This window comes from Ambystoma mexicanum, chromosome 6p, assembly GCF_040938575.1.
Source record: "Ambystoma mexicanum isolate Mex_15411 chromosome 6p, UKY_AmexF1_1, whole genome shotgun sequence".
NCBI classification, from domain to species: Eukaryota; Metazoa; Chordata; class Amphibia; order Caudata; family Ambystomatidae; genus Ambystoma; species Ambystoma mexicanum.
Window position 1 is genome coordinate 1,335,225,356 of NC_090935.1, and position 14,140 is coordinate 1,335,239,495.

A 14,140-nucleotide genomic window follows, 5' to 3' on the forward strand; every position below is an offset into this window, starting at 1 on the left:
GGCCCCATTGGCATTACCCCCTCCTTCCTTGGCATCACCACCCCCTAATACTGATTGTGAGCAGGTGTTGCATAGTAGCAACGGAATTAATACTTATCTGCAAGTGCCTAATACTCTCAGTCAGTGTACTCATTCTAATGGTTTGGTCCCTGCTACGGAAACATTGCGATCAAATTTATTAACCACAGCGAATAACTGCACCTGTTTTGATGAATGACCCTAGACAAAGAGAACAAGGTGGGGTGCTCCTGTTCAGGAAATGGATCAAACTCGAAGATCTCAATCCCCGTGTGGAGAGCCCCTTCCTTAATCGCTCTTTTTTGCTTGACCACTGGCATATACTCCTCTGTCTATCAGATATTAGTACGGAGGATGTGATAAATATTGAACTGCTGACCGCTAATAGTCCCACCAATTGGGCGCTTATTGAATTCATATCCCCTATGGCTGTCGCCCTTTTGAGTACCTGCATTTCTGAATTGAAAGGGCTTGGTTTTGAACCTACTGTCATCGACTAGATTTTTAAGGCAGGAGCGATGTTCACAGATACGTTGTTTTATCTCTCTCTTACATTTCCCAATGTAAATTAGATCGCAGGGACACTTAATTCTGTGTAACTTATCTTCATTCATTAACACTGCAATATTGCTCCATGTACTACCAACTAAAATGATTGTTTCTGTTAACAATATGGGTCTCTATTCCCTATACCCTTGCACTTTGTGGCTTTTTCAAGGAGCAATGTATTTATATGATTCTCTGTCTAAATTTCGAACATTTTTGTACGTTTTCTCATTTTCTGCAAACGGTTGTATTTTCTAAAATAACGCATGGCTTGGCGAAATGATAATTCCTTCAGTGTGCAATAACATCTAAATGTCCTTTTATGAGAAACACACGGTTTGGCAAAATGACAAACCACCGACATTCCATCTTGTGAGATTGTCCAAGTGCACGTATTGAGCCATGATGTACTGACCATTCCCGACGATGCCGCCATTTTAGAAACACTACCAATGCTCTACATAACAACGCTACTCATTTTGCACATGCGCATCGCGTTTCGCCTAATTTAGAAATGTCCTCTTATATTATAGCCATCACGCATGCGCACCATTCAGACAACAACGCAAGCCACTGATACAGCTCGCTGAGAGGTAAGCACTAGGACTCCCTGCTTTCCGCGCATTTAATTGTCCTCCTTTGGCTACCAGGACTACGGCTATTTCACCAAGTTACAACATGGCCCTTCACGGTTAAATTACTTGATGTGTACAATCGAGTCACAAGCGTGATCAGCTTTTTTCTATACCAGCTGCATGCTCTAAGCTCATACACTTTTAGCATTCACCCATACCGGTATATCCCATGCAAATGTCACGGGTGATCACTCATACCATGTGAATTAGCAAATTTAGAAATCAACATTACTCATCCTTCGATTATTGTCGCAAGATTGGGCACGGCCCCTCTCTCAGCATGTATGTCCACCATTACTCGGTTTTTACAAAGTCACGCTTACCTCTGCAGCTAGCTATACGCACCCTGCATTACATACATCTATGTCCCTTTTCAACAGGGCTCTCACAGTCACCAGACGTAGCCATTAAACAACGGCTCCCGCCACTTCTTTCGACTTGAACTCGAGATCGATTCTGCAAGGTAACACAATCCCTTGTTTCAACCACCCCCCCCCCTTTTCTCTATATCACATTCAATGTGCCAGTTCCCTTGAACCACAACATTCTTTTGAATCTCTTCAGTAACCACAGAGATCGTCTATCCACTTTGCGGACTACAATCAACATGCCAGGCACTCAACCGCCGGCACCTTCAACAACAATCAGTCATGACTCTTCAACTACCTTAGGTAGGCTGTCCTTCCTGCAGTGTCCCCCTATGTGCTTTTTGCCTTTGTCTAATAACCCCAGATCTAACACCCCATCCAATGTTTTACCAATTACAGATGCATGTCATTCTTCTCACGGCACCTTCGTGCTCCAAAATTCCCTCAGTCCTGACGACAGTGCAGTGAAATTGCCAGCAGGTCACGACCATTCCAAACCGCTGGATTTTTCCACTTATCCACCGCACCAGAAACACCTCAATTGTTTGTGTGTCGACCATGCTTGTGTACTGCCTTATTATTAGCAATACATAAAATTACAGTCACTTGAATTGTACTAACCCACAGAAATATGTACAAAGTATTGTGATCTGTATACAATACTCTTTTGTGCCCAGGACGGCATATGTCATTATTTTAAATATTTTTTTTTTTTAATCGGATGTGAACTAATAAATTGCAGAACTTAACTGTCTCCCCCTTTTTTCTGGAAGAGCATACTGTTATACGGTATCCAAAGCTCCACTGCACCCTTTTAGACAAACCACCTTAGCGTCACTGAAAAGGGTAGCCTTTGGCTCCATTTTTCTTTTTCTTTCGATATATTTGCCTAAACCCTCCGGAGTCAGGTCCCCATCAAAAAAGAGGGTTTTTTGCCCCTAATGCATACTTTCATGCTTGATAGTGGTCAATTATTTTTGCAATAATGCTTCTGAAAATGCTCTATAAATGGGCTGAAAAGAAAGGTATGTTACACAAGCATCAAACAGGCTTTTGCAAAGCTCATGCCAATTTACACAACATCTGTGCCCTCTATAGTGTTGCGGCTGAGATTGTGGGTCATAAGGTTAGGAAATTATACTTTTGTTTTATAGACATCTCAAAAGGTCCAGTTTATGGGAAAAATGACAAGCCTGGGAATTGATGCCAGATTATTGTATTTCATAAAGGCATTATAAACAGACACCACAGTGGTAATGCGCACTAATCGAGAAGGCCAGGTTACGCAATCATTTCCCACCAATAGTGGCCTAAAGCAGTGTTCTCGCGCTTCTGCTTTTTAATTTGTACATTTCTGACTTGGCCTCAGTGCTTGGAGCTGTGCAAAACCTTCCTCCGACCTGGAGTGGTGAACCAGTAGCATGGCTTGGTTATGCAGACGATACTGTGCTGCTGGATCTCACCCCGATAGGTCTTCAATGCTCCATAGACACCTTGTCCATTATACAAAACAGAACAATTTAAAAATTGACATCAGCAAAACCAAAATTGTCATGATTGGTTCTGGTTCTAGGAACAAATGCCCTTTTGACTGGAAACTTGATGGCAAACCATTAGAGGTGGTGAAGAGCTATATTTATCTTGGCGTATCCATGAAGTTCTGCCTGTATTGTATGTTCTATGGTGATTTTGTTACACCTAAGGTCCTAACAAAATGGTTGGTTTGAAAATAATAATATATCAGTAACAAAGGGAGTTTTAATAAGTATAGTTCTGCGAATACTTTATGGCGTTATTTTACTTCCTGAATCAAAAACGAAATGACCAGAGCTTCTAGAAGGAATAATTCTGCCTTCCATACTTGGCGTACTATCTTCGGTACCAGTTAAAGCTCTAAGGTTAGAGCTTAGTCTTGTATCATTGACATCGGTCTGGTTACTCCAAGGCTGTAAATATGTATTATCCCTCTATGCAACACACCAGCATGCACACTGCCTTGTGGGTCTGATCGCTAAACATTACCATCAGACATCTACCAACCCTTTTTAATTGGAGCTACGGGTCACTGCCATGAATCATCTGGAAACTATTGGGCTAACTTTAGAGGAGTTGATTGACTCTCCTAATGCATCCAGGATACTGAAAAATAAAGCTACTGTATGGGATACTGATACTAATCTTTGTAGTTTGCACAATAGGAAGAATTATGCAACGTATGCCAGTCTGGGTTTTCAACCATATTCACTGTGCACTTACTTAATCTTAGCCTGTAGCATGCAGCTGAAAAGATATATTACCTACTTGAGATTCAACATCCTCCCTACTAGGGAACACACGGATAGTTGGGTAGGGACTCCTCATGAGGAAACATTGTGCCGCCTGTGTATTCTTACTCTGGAATCTGCCCGGCACCTCTAGACGGGCTGCCCGACAATAAACAAGGTTTAGACAAAAGGGTGTGTATCTTTGGTACTTAGTATCGAATTCATAACCTCCGAACAATTCTGGAATCACATTTCTTCTGCAGAATCTATCGTTAAAAACGGCCTCTGCCTTTTTTATTGAATAGTTCTTAGCATCATGAATTGCATACTATGATGTTAATTCCCTAGGAATGGCTGTATCTGATTTAAGTTTTCCGGGATTTTTATCACGTTTAGATCCAAGTTCATAAATTGTCCGTCTTTTATCTTGGTATTTATGAAATTTGTTTTAAATTGATGTGTTAGATAACTTTTATATTTATGAAATATTTAGAATTTAGAATTTTTTATGAAGTAATTGTTCATATATTGTATGTATTTCTATTGGAAACATGTTTTTCACTTTCTCCCTATTTTATTCTGTGATCACATGCTTAAGGTTTCTATTAATTAACCAAATACACAATAAAAAATATTTTTAAAAAAGAAAAGCTATCTTTACACTCATGATTCCAGATGACGACCCCAGGTCCTTCACCTTAGCACGCATTTGGGCAGAATACTTGGAAATTCATATTTTGGACTTGATAGCAGATGCATCTGTTTGAATCAGAGGTATGGAAATATAGTTCACAATCTTACATCCTCTCTCCCTGCTGGCGGGACTGCACCTTCACGGGCACAATGGTTTATGTGATGAAGTAATGCTTGATTCTCACAAACTGTGGGCCGCTGTTCTTCACCTTAGCACGCATTTGGGCGGAATACTTGGAAATTCATATTTTGGACTTGATAGCAGATGCATCTGTTTGAATCAGAGGTATGGAAATATAGTTCACAATCTTACATCCTCTCTCCCTGCTGGCGGGACTGTACATTCACGGGCACAATGGTTTATGTGATGAAGTAATGCTTGATTATCACAAACTGTGGGCCACTGTTCCAACAAATAATGTAATCCCCATTCAATTAGAGAACTACCAGCATTACTGGCCTTTTTGGCTCTTTGAGGATGGCATCCCTCTGCTAAATGTAAAGGCTGACGAGAAGTTTATTCATACAGTTTGGTTCTCGGCCAGAAACACCATTATTTTGGTCTGATAATCAAATTGTGACCCTAATGTTAAGGGCTGGCTCAGTCAGTTATTGTTGTAGCGTGGTGTGGCTGAGAGGGCTGGCCTATACAGGAGCCTCTTGCTGCAAAATGCTGAATTATTATGGTCCTTGTATGATGTTTTCATAGAAATATCTCACATGATATAGTATATAAACATAGGGATAGGAATGAATACTCATTTCATAAGATACTTCTCAGGCCTCAGGCTTCTTTGCTAATCGAAGACAAGATATGTGGGATGCAATCTGGGCACCTGTGCACAACATGTTCTAGGATTCTCTTACTGTTAATGTTGAGAAAGGGTTGGAAACTTTGTTGCAACTTTGTTTATATGGTGTGCAATGCATATATTGAGCTTTAGTTTCTTACTATGCCACTTTGATAGATTTGAACATGTGAGGACTCCAAGTGAGTCGGCCGTTTGGCTGGGGTGAATGCGTGGTTAAGGAACTTGCAGCCTGCTGATAATCGTGCTCCGGGAACGTTGGTTTTGACCTTTCTGTCCGTCAGAGAAGGAGTTGTATGCGCAAGAGGAAGCACTGCTGAAAATTGAACGCACCACGCTACGGTGCTACTGTGGCCCCGCCCCACTGACGTCCATCCAGCCATATCACTGGGTCTTGAGCGCACCCGTACGCACGTACCTGAAGTGAGGACTCCAAGTGAGTGGGCTGTTTGGCTGTTTAGTTGTCTCGGGTCGGAGGGTCGTTGGAGTCTGAAGGTAGTTGTAGAGGGTTACTGCCTGTTTTTGTGTTCATTATATTTCTACAACAGGGTAGGTCGGTGTTCTCTTATAATTCTTTGGTGTTTTGGGGATAACGGGGCATACCCTAAAGGCTATGAAGAGAAATAAATTGCTGTTAATTAGAAAGGAACCAGGGGCTGATTTCTTCCGTGCTCTAAGTACACGTAGAGCTAGCCTGGCATCATGCTAGGAAATCAACAACTAAAGGAGAAAGATAGAATTGAAAGCATAAGAAAGAATAAAAACGAACAAAAAGGAGATAGCATGAATGATTTAAACCCTGATTTCTATACCTTAAGTACCAATAAAGGGGGTGATTTGAGAGAAACAGGATTTGGAAGCGGGGCACATGAGCTAAGGCCACCAGTTTACCCCGACTAGCCAGGTTTGATTATGTGTTCTCTTTTCAGGGTTTGTGTGATTCAACCATTAAGTAGGCCGTTCATCCTCTCCCTCTTTTCAACAATACCTGAGCTGAGTCTAATACCCTCGGCGGATATTCATTTGATAGACTTTATACATATGCAGAGATTGGATTTTGTAAGGTTAGTGATACCATCCCCCCTGGTTGGATCATTGCTCATGAAAGAGTCTGAAACACTACAACGAAGGGGCTTTGACCTCTTCCCATTCAAAACTCAGCCAATACATTGGGAGACTAAAGGGGGTGGGGGAGTGGGCGAAACAGATTCAATGGGCCAGTATACGAGGAGAGGGTAGAGCCAGTCATCTCCAGACTTGAAGATGGGTCGGATAAACAGGACTGGAGATGGCTGGCCCTATACCTACGGGATTCGATTGGCACTTTGAAACAGCTAGGTAAACCACTCTAGCATGCAGACAAAATCTGAAATTACTCAGTTGGAACTCCAGAGGCTGCTACCATCCTTGGAATAATGAAAAGCTTATGGATGAACTGATGATGTTTGATTTGATTCTTCTTCAAGAAACCTGGGTGACTACAAAGTTGGGTTGGGAGGGTTTCTCTGTTGAGAAAATCCAGGCAGTGAGAGGTTTGAGGGGGCGGCCTGAGGGAGGGCTCATCATGACCTTTAAAGACACCCCGTTAACTGAGAAATGTTGGAGTTGTAAGAACGGGCAGTCCTTCCTAATGACAACCTTCAATGTGGGAGCGGGTGTTGACCTATATCCCGTGCTGGTAGTAAATGTTTATTGGAACACAAAGGAGCTTTCGGATTTGCAGCTCGAAAATGAGCTTACTGGTCTCGGAACAGAAATCGACTCCTGGTTTAACGAAAACCTGGGGGGCCAAATAATAATTGCTGGAGATTTAAATGCTGATTGTTTGGTGGAAAGGGAGGTCGGGGATGATTTGTATCTCAATAGGGATTCTTCCACTTCAACGGTTGGTAACGCTAAGTTAAGGGGCACATTATGGTTACACTTTGGAGATCTTTGGGACCTGGAACTGGTTCACAAAGACCATTTTACTTGGAGGGCGAGGGGTTGCTCTTCTATAATTGATTTTATTTTTCTTTCGGCAAAATTAAGCAAATGTGTTGTAAAGTTTGAGGTTAAAGAGGTTCTAGAGAGTGACCATTGCATGTTATCTTTGGAGATTAAAACTATGTATCAGCGAGAGATAAGAAATGTGTACAATGAGGGTCTCTTGATAAACCCCGAAGGGAATAGAATCAAGTGGTCCTATAAGAAAACTGAGAGGTTTACAGCAACCATGATTTGAGAGTATGATGGGGCAACGCCGAGCCATCGTGTGAATATGTTTTCTGAGAAGAATTTTGAACACACTATAAATGGACTGATGCATATTATGGAACAGCAGTTGCCAACAAGAAGAGCCACACAGAAAGCACACAAACACTGCTCGGATCATGAGGTTCATGAACAAAAAGCTTGTGTGCAAAAAGAGCTGCAGAAAATCCACAAACAAGGATGTTTTGACTCAAAAACTATGGGGAAAATTAAAAAAATTAAACAGTCATATAGAAAAACTGGTTGATTCACCACCATAGTATGACAACACAATTGGATGGGGAAAAATGTTAATTGTCCTGAGGGGCCCAACTTCATCAAATTTTTGGCAACTTATTAACAGTCTAGAGCACACTCAGGAGGAATTTTCGATTAACCCATTCCCTGAAGAGGTCTGGTTAGGTCATTTTTCGAGTATTTACGGAGCGGGGGAGGAGACCTATGTCCGGACCGAGGGGACTGAGTCACTTTGATCTATAGATTGTTTGGTTGAGGTGGTGAAAGATCTAATAACCAAATCTAAGAACTCTGGAGCGCCAGGACCAAATAATCTTACAACCAAAGTTTTGAAATCCAATCCTTTGTATTGGGCGAAAATGTTATGCATTTTGTTGAAAGATGGGTTGCTATCAAAGACCATACCACAATCTTGGAGGGTCTCAATTGTCTTACCAATTTTTAAAAGGGGCTCGCGTTTGTCCCCCACTAGTTACAAACCAATAGCCATCGCAAAGATTTTTGCCTCCATGGTGTTGGTCGACATTCAAAATTGGATCTCTAATAACAAAATTCTGAACTATAAAAAAACAGGGTTAAACAAAAGTGCGTTACAGACTGTGGAGGTCTCATTCTTAGATGCCTACAAAGTAAAGCTACGGTAAATGGAGCCAGCTCAACTTTTGTGGCATCAATGGACCTCAGCATGGCCTTCGACTTAGCCGATAGAACCATTCTGTGGAATAACTTAAAAGCCCTGGGTATGCCGAATCATCTCTTGGAAATTGTGATTGCGTTGTACACGACAACACAGTTGGTAATCAGATTAGATTCTGAGGGTAGGCTGTCTTCAGAGATCAAAACTATGAATGGTCTCCGTCAAGGGTGAACGTTGGCACCTACAATTTTCAATTTATACGTTAGTGTAGCTGAAGCTGCGTTTGACAACAAGGGTTTGCTATCTCCCAAATTGGGCAAAATCCACATACCATGGATTGCGTATGCGGATGATTTCCTTCTGCTTGATAACACCAAAGTGGGATTGCAGCGCCGTATAAAAGAGTTTGAGAAATGTATATTAAAACTCAATGTAAAGATAAATGCTTCTAAAACAATCATCATTCGTTTGGGTAAACCTAACAAGCGTCAGGACTCCTATACCTGGTTTTGTGAGGGAAAACATATTAAATCGCAAAAATTCTTTAAATATTTGGAATACTGCTTCTCCGGTGTTGATTCAGCTCCACTAATTAAAAACCAATTGAAAGTAAAAATGGAGGTGGCTCTGAGACAGATGAGACTGATAGAGAGAAAATTTGGTAAGTTTTCGTTGAAACCCCTTAAGGAATTTTACACCATGAACGTTGTACCACAAATAATCTGTGGTTTAGAACTTTTTGCAGCTGACTTTATGGACTACTTGAAAGTTCTTGAAAGTTTTCTATGGAGGGGCATCTTGTTCTTTCTCCCTAAATGCGTGCCAATTGAGGTAATACGGTACGAACTCGGTCACCAGTCACTAAACTCCTTCGTTACAGGGAAGAGGCTTCTACTAGTATGCTGTCTGGTGACAATAATCTATACGTCTTTGCAGGCAGAGATTTATCTTGTCCGTTTATAAATAAACTCAACACGGAGGCGGTGAAAACATTGGATAATTTGGGTATTGCGAGGTTTCTGTTGTTAAATAAACCTTACAGGCTCAAACAAATCATCTAAGGGAATGATTGGGCAATGACAGTGAAAAAGGTAGTCGATTCTAAGCTTTATCATCAGACTTACTCATTGTGGAAATTTATTCCAAACATGGAAAAAGATTTGTTTAAATACCCATCTAGAAGTGTAAGAAACTCGTTCATGAGATTTCGGTTGAACGTCAAGTACACCAATCAAATTCTCAACATCAGAAACAAACCTGCCAAGATGAAATGGTGTAGGTTTTAAAAACAGGAGGGTATGGAAGAATCTTTACACCATATTCTGTTAATTTGCCCTGCACTGTTAAGCCAGAGATCGAAATATTTTGCAGATTGAATTCTAATACCCACATGCGTTTATCTTGATAGCATCTGGTACAAAATGAAGCACGGGTATACATCTACGCTGACCATACGAGTCGTTAGTTTCCTGAAAACTGTTTGTGAACTATGCTAGATTGAGGAAGTTGCTCTATGGTGGAAACCTCTTTTTGAAACGATGTTGTGATTAAGCCAGGGGTATGCCAGTAGTAGACTCTAATTCCAAAAAAAATTCATACAACGTGTCTTAATTGTATTTTTTGTTTTAAATGAAATTTACGTGTTCTTTTTAGTAGAAGTATGAAATGTCACATGTTTTATTGTAACTGCATTTATGAGGTATGTTTTATGGTAATGTTGTAAAATTGTTCTTTTGTAAAGGTTTATAATAAACCAAAAAAAAAGAAAAGTAAAAAAAAATCTTCTTATGCTTCTAGGAACTATACCCTATGGATTCGACTTGGACTTGCATCACAGGGCACTTACTTGATTTGGGTGGTGTATAATATAGACTGGTGTGCAAGAGGGGAATGTACTATTATCAAGTATTGCTTACCCTCTCATAATGATTAATAAAAGCTTAGAATACAAAACAGTTCTTCAAACATTAACACAGCAGACCGAATGTATGCAGATTCTCCCAGTCACGAGGATATAGCCAATCATATGGGACAAACCGGAAGTGGAAATGGTATACCATCTAGCATGGCAAGCTCCTCTGTACCATCATTTTGGCCAGGATTTTACACATTTGTGAGAAATTATTTCAGCAGATAATTGACCGATCACAATTGACCTTTTAACACAATGACCAAATTTCAGTGGTCCTAATTGACCTTCTGTACAATTGACTGTTTAGTTATTATTACATATATAGTTGGTTGGTTTGGGTTTATAATAATTTAAGGGGATTGGGTGGGGGGTTTGGATTGGGTGGCGGGTTGCGTGGGGTTTCCCCCACATATATATCCTAATTGACCTTTTAAATTCGGTCAATTGTGCAGAAGGTCAATTGTTAATCAGTTAATTGTAATACGATCAATTCGTCTCAGCACCAACTTCATTAGTTCGGCAGGTTAGCAGAATATAATCTCCAATTACAGTTATTTGCAGTTTTCAAAATTCTGCAGTCAATGTAATTAGGTGCGCAAAAGTGAGCGCCTGTAACGTCACAAAGGCCTAATTTGAAGATCATTTGCCACGTTTGTACTCTGCTCATGTCAGATCTACGAACCCTTTATGAAGCGTCCTCGGTATACCATCCACGAGCATGCAGTAGGGTGATATGATATGATATTTATAATGCGCTTAATACCCAGAGGGTTCTAAGCACGGACCCAGGGATCGAACCTGTGTTGCTCTGTGTCGTCTTGCTTCCAAGGCGAGCACATTGCCCCTGTGCTATCCTCTCGCGGAGGGTGGAGAGATTACTTCATTTCTTCCATTATAATTATAAATGGATGTATGTAGAAGGTGATGAGTGCAACGCCCCCCCTTACACCCTATCCACCCTTGCTGGATGCAGATGGGTCAGCACCAACGCTCACAGCTCCCTTTTCTGTTATAGAGAAGCCGCTGTTTCTCCGATTCCCCATAGCCATAAGCATTGCATTACATAGCTTTGACACCATTTCAGGGCACCAATTCCAAAATAATTCAAAGCAGGATTCCTTATATTAAAATGTCTGTCACACAATCAACATGCTCATCGATATAAGGTGGTACAGGTGTTGCCACACATGTTGGCATCTCAGGAGGTCAAAATGCACTCTGCGTAAAAGCGTGTTGAAAGTAATCAGTACCAATAACATTACATGTCTTTTTCATGTGACATGCCTTACATCGTTGTGATGGGTGGACAAGTTCTAAATCATCTGTTGTGTCATGCACTGAACATACCTTCACTTGTTGATTCCATTCTGGATGCTGTATTCACAGTGTCTCCAAACAAGCAATAGCGTGGCATTTTAGTCCCAACCACGCCAGCCACAACTGGCCCTGTTAGGAAAAACATGTGAAAACACTTAAGCACCATGGAGAGAAAAGAAATAGTTCAGAGTGTTGTCAAAAACAGATTTTCGATTTGTTTTCGATACAAAGAAAATGCAATTTTTGCTTAGTGTATTAACTTTCAGTATTTGCAATGTACATTTGTAATCTCAGGCGCCCTGCAATGTGCTTTTGTTATGCCATAAAAGGATACAGGGGTGCAACCAAGGAACATTTTCGGGTGAATGCTAAGCCTTCAAATAATAATGTTGGGAAAAGGGGACTAACATCATAGAATGTGGGGGAGGGGCAAACGTACTAGTGTGCGTGCATCTAACCTCTTTACACATTCTAATGAGACTATCCTGCTGAAGCTTCAATGTTACAAGCAGTTAACTCTCTCCTTCACGTCTGAAACCACACACGTGAGAACTGCTGTGAGAATGGGCTATCTCCTGGCTCACCAAATCGTTCCAATCACTCCCCTGATATGCAAGTACTAACGCCCCATCACAATTTCAATTGCCTAAAATTGTGTGCATACGAATGCATGTTGCTAACTATGAAATGCTTCACATTATTAATTGGCGGGCCTTTATTGACTGTGCAGCAATGGCGTCGTTTATGGTCTGTGTCCTTTTCTGTCGTCACGGCTCTGTAGGTCTATGAGGTCAAGTCAACTGACATGAACCAAAACTCAGTGAGGGAGGGCTAAAGCCCAATCTGCCCAATGTTCGTTGCACCACTAATATGATACCCTAAATCTCAGTCACTCACCTGGTTACGCATGTCTGTTGTCTAACGTTGATAGGATTAAATAAAAACAGACTGCACAACTCCACTCTCTCCCTGGTGTTGCAGAAGATGTGAATCACACTGGCCAAGTGCAAAAATGTAGTCGTACCCAAAACATGGCTAAAGTGGCTCTGAGTGTTATTATTATTTTTTTATTCTTTATTTTTATTTAATAAATAATAAACAATTACACTCAATGAATACATGAATAAATTAAAACTCCAATCAATTCACAATTACAAATAATACATAGAAATCTAGAGATTGACGACATTCAACTATATACATAAACCACAAATATATGCACCCTCCACCCATCCGTCCCTATTAATATATATTAAGACAGAGACTAATATAAATCCATTAAGTTCCCCAAAATCTTTTCAAAAAGAGAACTTTTCTTTTCTCTCCTATAGATCATCATCTCCATTTCAGCTAATTTATGATTTCATCAATCAAATCCTCTACGTTCGGGGGCACCCTCGATTTCCAACCTCTCAAGATCATTTTCTTTCCTACTGCACCATCTCTAAATAGCAATTTTTTGGCAAGTGGTCAATTCTTCCAGTACCTCATCTCCTCCCAAGACCAGTTTTTTAAAGTCATTAGCAATCTTCTCCCCCAAGACCTCATCCAGTGGTAGAAGCAGGGCTCAAGTCGAGGGTACACGCGAGGGGACGGAGTCCACCCACTTTTTTTCAGAGGGTGGACTCCGTCCCCCCCCCCAGCTAAAATGAGAAAAATGCAATGTCCTATTTGAATTTATGAATTAAAGCCGACCTCGGGAATCGAAACAGAGTTGTCACGTTTGCAGGCCGGACACTTCAGCACTGTATAACATGATGAAAAACAAAACAACTAAAGGTGAAATGTCTCATTTCGGTACTGCAAGTCACAGGGAGAACATTTGTATTTGTTGAGTCACTGATTTAGTCTGTTTAAAGCATGCACACCTTTGAACGTTTTCCAAAACACTATTAGATGAAATTATCCTCTCTTGGTTTTGTTTGTGTGTTGATTTTATGAAAGGCAAATGCCATTCGTCCTGTGCAATTTGGGTGGTTATGCGAAGCCTATTTAATGAAATGTGAATATTTCACCTAGATATGCTCATTTCTGGTGACGTCACATCCCATCACGTTTGTTGATGAGTCCCGCACTTTAATTTTTAGGACTTGACCCCTGGGTAGAAGTGTACAGAAAAAAGTAGTGGAACTGTTTTCTCGGCAGGGCAAAGGGTAGGCGGAAGCATAGTGCAACATGTGACGAGTGTTGCAGCCGGGGCATTTCAATGGTCTAAGTGACTAGTAACTAAGGCTCCTATCACAGCTTTACGCTCGCACAGGGACATGAATGGACAAATCATGTATGCAGAATGGTGAATATGGTCATAAAAAGTATAGGAATGGTATACCAAAAAAAATAAAAGTAGTGTAATACTGCTCCCGACCGTTCCCGCTCACTTCGATCACTAATCTTATCAGATATTTCACAAATATTCAACCAGAAAAATGCACTCTTACACATTCCCACAAC